Here is a 6308-nt window from a genome sequence, read left to right on the forward strand (position 1 = left end):
ATATATTTACAATAATATTACATAATGAAATAATGCGATTCATTACAATATGTATGGATTAGAAGATATTATGTTAAATGAGATAAGTCAGAAGAAAGATAAATACAGGATGTTATCCCATATATGAGGTGTTTAGAGTAACTGCATGAGGGAACACAGTGGTTAAAATGGTCATTGCCTAAAACTCTCTTGGTCCCAGGAAATAGTGAGATGGAAAGGAAAAAAGTAGAGGGGAGAAAGACAGAAACAAAATCAAGAGGATTCAGGTATACTGGTTGTCTTAAGGAAGGACAGAACTAAGTATTTAACTGAGTCAACAACACTGAAATCATGAACCTCAAACTTTTAACAACCAAACTTAAAAAGGCACAGATTAAGATAACAATTTGGGAGAGGAGGAACAAGACAGACCCTGGGAACATTGTTGGAGGGAGGTAACAATGGTGGTGGGATTTGTGAGGAAACATTACATATCTAAAATTCAACTATAAATAATTTTGTAAATCCCAGAGTTTTAAATAAAAAATCTTTAAAAAAAAATAATGGTGCTGGGGCCAGAGTGGTGGCGCAAGAAATAGGGCATTTATTTGCCTTGCATGCACTGACCTAGGACGAATTGTGGTTCCCATATAGTCCTCCAAGCCAGGAGCGATTTCTGAGCACATAGCCAGGAGTAATCCCTGAGCATCATCGGCTGTGGTCCAAAAATCAAAAACCAAAAAAAATAAATAAATAAATAAAAATGGTGCTAGAAAAACTGGGTATACACAGGAAAATAGTAGGAATTGATCTCGTGACATACCCTAAGCAAAAATTAATTGGATCAAGGTGAATTAAAAACCTTGACATTATGCTAAAAAAATTAAAAATAGATAGGCAGACTTTCCCACGGTATGATTTTCCAATAATTTGACTCCATGAACAAAGGTAAGAAGAAAAATATATAAATACTACTACTACATAAAATTAAAAACTTTGTGATGTTAAAAGAAATTAAGGCTAAAATGAAGATAACCCAATGAATGTGCTTATGTTAAAATTAAATCTAGCAAATCAGAACCAAAGGCTACTGGCACATTTTTTGATCATAGATTATAGCAAATCTTCAGAAACCAGGTTTTCTGCTCAGATAGTTTCTGGCTGTTGTTTCCATGGCTTATATGTTGTGACAAAATATGTGATTATTTAGAAGCTGGCCAGGTTGTTTCAATTGATTTTTGCTAGATATCTTGAAAAAGGACATTAGTAGGCAGCATAAAATTTTCTATAACTACAAAAAGCCATACAATAACATACATCTTATTTTTCATGGAAAATGTGAAAGAAATTTTGTTAATTTATTTCTTGAAATATCTCTACTCTTGGCAGCAAAACTGGAGTAAAAGGATAACCCTTTGGAGAACATGGCAATTATTTCAATATGCAAATAAGAGAATTTTTGTTGAACCACGGTCCGTCCTAGGCTAATGCAAGGAAGGCAGACACCTTATCACTTGTGCCACCACTCCAGATTCTAATATTTTTGGAGAAGACTAAAATACATCACTGATAAAAGCTATAAAATATTTTTAAATAATCACAGAGAAGGGCCATATAGCACAGAGGTAGGGCATTTGCCTTGCACATGATCTACCAGGACGGACCTAGGTTTGATTTCTGCCATCCCATATAGTCTCCCAAACCTGCCAGGAGTGATTCTTGAGCACAGAGCCAGGAGTAACCTCTGAGCACTGATGGATGTGGTTCAAAAACCAAAATAAATAAATAAATAAATAAATAAATAAAAAGAATAACAGAGTACTTGTAATCATAATTCAATATTTTGAAGAGTCTAAGTTATGTAAATTTGTGTCATACAAACTTTTTTAAATTTGTATCATACAACTTTTTAATATGATACTCATATATTTCCATGATATTCCAGATTTTTATTATATTATATGCAAATTTTACTTGATGTCATTTGAGAAACTAGAGTTCATCCTTAATAGTTTCATTCCCTTCATATGTGCCTTTCTCTGTACAGAAGCACAGTTCATAATTCTGAGGTACATAAGAGAAAACAGTTCTTCATATTTGAATCTTGAAGTCTCTGAAGGATCATGCCTGCACTTAAAATTAAATGACAAGACGAAACCTAAACTGTGTTGATTACTTCAAATTAGAAAGTAAGAGAACACTGTAGTCAGACATCTTAGTTCAGTAGAAACAATCCCTTACAATTGAAGCATGTACAACAAGCAATATCAGCAAGAGGCTTTCTATTTCTTGCTCATTGCTGACAGATCCATCACTTGTTTTATTTATAAAATTTTATAAAATTATTATATTTGTATAAAAATTTTTAATTTACATTCTAGCTCATAATTTATGATCGTTATAATACAAAGGTGCTAATTAAAAATGGCAACCAAGGGGCCAGAGAGATAGTACAGCAGGTTTGTGGCTTATCTTGCAGGCTGCTGACCCGGTTTCACTCCATAATATCCCATATGGTCCCCAAAAAACTGCCAGGAGTTATTCTTTCGTGTAGAGCTATGAATAATCCATGAGAATAGCTATATGTGGCCCCAAAATAAAACAAAGTTAATGGCAACCAAATTTAAAAGTCAAGACTAATCTATACTATATATGTAGTTCAAGTCAATTGTATTATCACATTGATCCAGCTATTAAAGACTCTTTTTGAGTGAAATAATCGCTCATCTCACTTAGTCAACAATAAATAATGTTAGACAGCAAAAAAGTAAAAGAGGCACTTAAATTAGTCTTTTCAATGACATTACTGCTTTTTATTTATAATCTATAAATAAAAATATGCTTTACTCAAGAAGTATCTGTATCATAAATGTTAATAATGGTGATAAGTTTACCTTATGACTTGTGAAATGATCTATAGCTAATTTTTCCTCCTAAGTAAACAAATAGAACTAATATTGTGGGTTTTGGTGATGGTATGTCAGATTTACAGATTGATTATTTTAGATAAGAATCAGGAGGCAATAAGTGTAGGTAGGGTTGCTTTAGTCTTAGTACTGACTTTAGACTTGCAGTTAACAAAAGTAAGAAAAATAGTGACCTCATATTTTTAGGAATAGCAAGTGCTTTTGACTTATAATAAATAAATTAATATAGAAGCATGCTCAAGTGGTGGGTTATTGAATAAAACGAGCTAAAATTTGTAGGATAAATTATACTGCCTTTTCTCAGATGATCTGGAGGTCTCATAGGCAATTCCCAATTAATGGGATTAGGGACACACTGAAAGGTTTTAAGAAGTGCTGGGGATTACCTGGGTCACTTACCAGTGATGTAAGTCTCCAGAGTTGCACCCTGTGATTCTCAGCAACCATAGATTGCAAATGAAATTTAGGTTAGGCACTTGATAGGTATGTAGCATGAGTGCTGTACTATCTTCCAGCTTCCAAACCTTTATTCATTAAATACATTCAACTGGGACCAGAAAGATAGAACAAGTAAGGAATGGCACTTACCTTGAAAGCAAATACACACAAACATATCAATCAGATTGGGTGAGTAATCTTTGAAATGGAAGAATTCAGGTTACGTAATTTATGAACTATATGTGGCTTTCCCTTTACTAATGTATGCCCCTACATTTTCCCAAAGATGTTTAATGTTTAGTAGAACTTATTGAATTAGTAGAGAATATTTTTTTAATTTTTATTGTGGCCAAAGTGAATTAAAAATATTTTACAGTAATATTTAAGGTACATAGTGACAATAAATCAGTGGCATTCCCACCACCAGTGATGTCCTTCCTCCACCCCTGTTCAAAATATGCATCCCATATCTCCCTCCTTTACTCCCCAGAATACTAGTGCAACTGGTCCCTACTTGTACAGATTGCTGTGGATTAGTCAACACTTCTGTTGACGTTGACTTTGTGTTTTATGTTCAAGTCTGATCATTTTTTATTTCCACTAAATGTTCATATGAGTGTGTGGACCAGGTACCATTCATTTACCCCCTCAATTTATGAGGCTGAACAAGATGATTCAATCAATGTTGTTCTGTTGGAGATATAAAAAAGGAAAAGAAAGAAAGAAAGAAAGAAAGAAAGAAAGAAAGAAAGAAAGAAAGAAAGAAAGAAAGAAAGAAAGAAAGAAAGAAAGAAAGAAAGAAAGAAAGAAAGAAAAGAAGAAAGAAAGAAAGAAAGAAAAGAAAGAAAGAAAGAAAGAAAGAAGAAAGAAAGAAGAAAGAAAGAAAGAAAGAAAGAGAAAGAAAGAGAAAGAAAAAGAAAAAAGAAAGAAGAAAGAAAGAAAGATAGAAAATGAAGAAAGAAAGAGAAAGAAAGAATGAAAGAAAGAAAGAAAGAAAGAAAGAAAGAGAAAGAAAGAAAGAAAGAAAGAAAAAAAAGAAAGAAAGAAAGAAAGAAAGAAAGAAAGAAAGAGAAAGAAAGAAAAAGAAAAAAAAGAAAAAAGAAAGAAAGAAAGAAAGAAAGAAGAAAGAAAGAAAGAAAGAAAGAAAGAAAGAAAAAGAAAGAAAGAAAGAAAGAAGAAAGAAAGAAAGAAAGAAAGAAAGGAAGAAAGGAAGGAAGGAAGGAAGGAAGGAAGGAAGGAAGGAAGGAAGGAAGGAAGGAAGGAAGAAAGGAAGGAAGGAAGGAAGAAAGAAAAAGAATGAAAGGAAAAAAGAAAGAAAATGAGAGAAAGAATGAAAGAGAAAAATAAAAAATAAAAAAGAAAGATAAAAATAAAGAGTGCATGCATAGAGTTTAGGCATTTGTCTTTCCTGTGAGCAACCTGGTTCCATACCTGTCACTGCATTGCATCCCCTGAGTGGTACTATGAGTGATCCCTGAACACAGAGCCCAGCACCAGGAGTAAATTCTAGCAGTGTTTTAATATAGAACTCAGAAGAACACTATTAATGTTTGGGGCACATGTGGTACTGAGAATCAAACCAAGGTCAGGTATATGCTTGGTATGTGCCCTACCTGCTGCATTATCTCCCACCACTGCACTTTTTAAGTGTCAGCCAATATGGGTACATGATGCTTTATTTTTTTCCTGAAAACCTACACTATTTTTTATAATCTTTATTTTTTTTGAAAATAGACCTGCTATTCAATTGTACATCATCATATCTTAGTGTGTTACAAGAGTGAGTGTTTGAAAAACAAGACATTTGTAAATAAAAAAAAATGTAAAGGGTAGTGGCTGAATAAAAATAAAGTTGGATAATAGTGTGTTGAATTGCACACAGAGGGTAGAAACTTTAGCATTATGAAAACTGGGAACCAGCCGTTTTATATACTTCAACCCTCCAAGAGAATTCACTTAAGTATGTCAGTTAAGTGTTTGATGCACAGTAAAATACCTTGATCGTAAGGAACCTGGGCCGCCCTGGTGTGAAACAGTGGGTCTGAAGGGCCTCAATTTGGATCAGGTCCAGATGCCTTACTCATTTTTAGATGTGAGCTTCCAAATTTTACTATCAAGATTTGAAATGCATTTTTATTGTAAAAATGATTGATCATGGAGCCAGAGCAGTGGCTCTATAGGTAAGTCGTCTGCCTTGCAAGGGCTAGCCTAGGACGGACCACGGTTCTATCTCCTGGTGTTCCATATGGTCCCATATCATTCCCCCCATATGGTCCCCCCAAGCCAGGAGCGATTTCTGAGAACATAGCCAGGAGTAACCCCTGAGCGTCAAACGGTTGTGGCCCAAAATACAAACAAAACAAAACAAACAAAAAATTATTGATCATATTAAAATTTTCCCAATAGGCTTGAGGAGATTGCTCAATGGGCTAGACCCATGATTTGCATATAGTGCTCCCCAAGTTTGAGCCTGAACTTTGTAGAATGCCCTAAGCATTGCTGATTGTAGATCGAACAGCAACCCCCCCACACACACACACACGAATAAATCCAGGTTTGAGTAAATTAACCTGGTCCAGAAGACCTGCTTACATTATTTCTGGAGTGACCTCTCATACTTGCAAGGTATGAATAAATTAATATTAATATTAATTCATAAAAAGTGGTTTCTAATTAAATTTTATTAAAGTCTCAATGACTCATTATGTAGTATATTTTCAGAGTTATAAACTTATTAATAATAGTACAATTTTTTTTTTGGATTTTTGGGTCACACCCTTCAGCCCTCAGGGGTTACTCCTGGCTCTACGCTCCTGGCAGGCTGGGGGACCATATGGGAATTCTGTGGCAAAAGATTGTCACTGTTTGCTTTGGTAAATGATTTTAAAAATCCTATTGGAAGTTTGATTATTAAACTTCTGGAACAAAAATAAAAGATATTAAATTCTAGCTTATTTGTGGTAT

Source organism: Suncus etruscus, chromosome 3 (assembly GCF_024139225.1).
Source record: "Suncus etruscus isolate mSunEtr1 chromosome 3, mSunEtr1.pri.cur, whole genome shotgun sequence".
In the NCBI taxonomy this organism is placed as follows: Eukaryota; Metazoa; Chordata; class Mammalia; order Eulipotyphla; family Soricidae; genus Suncus; species Suncus etruscus.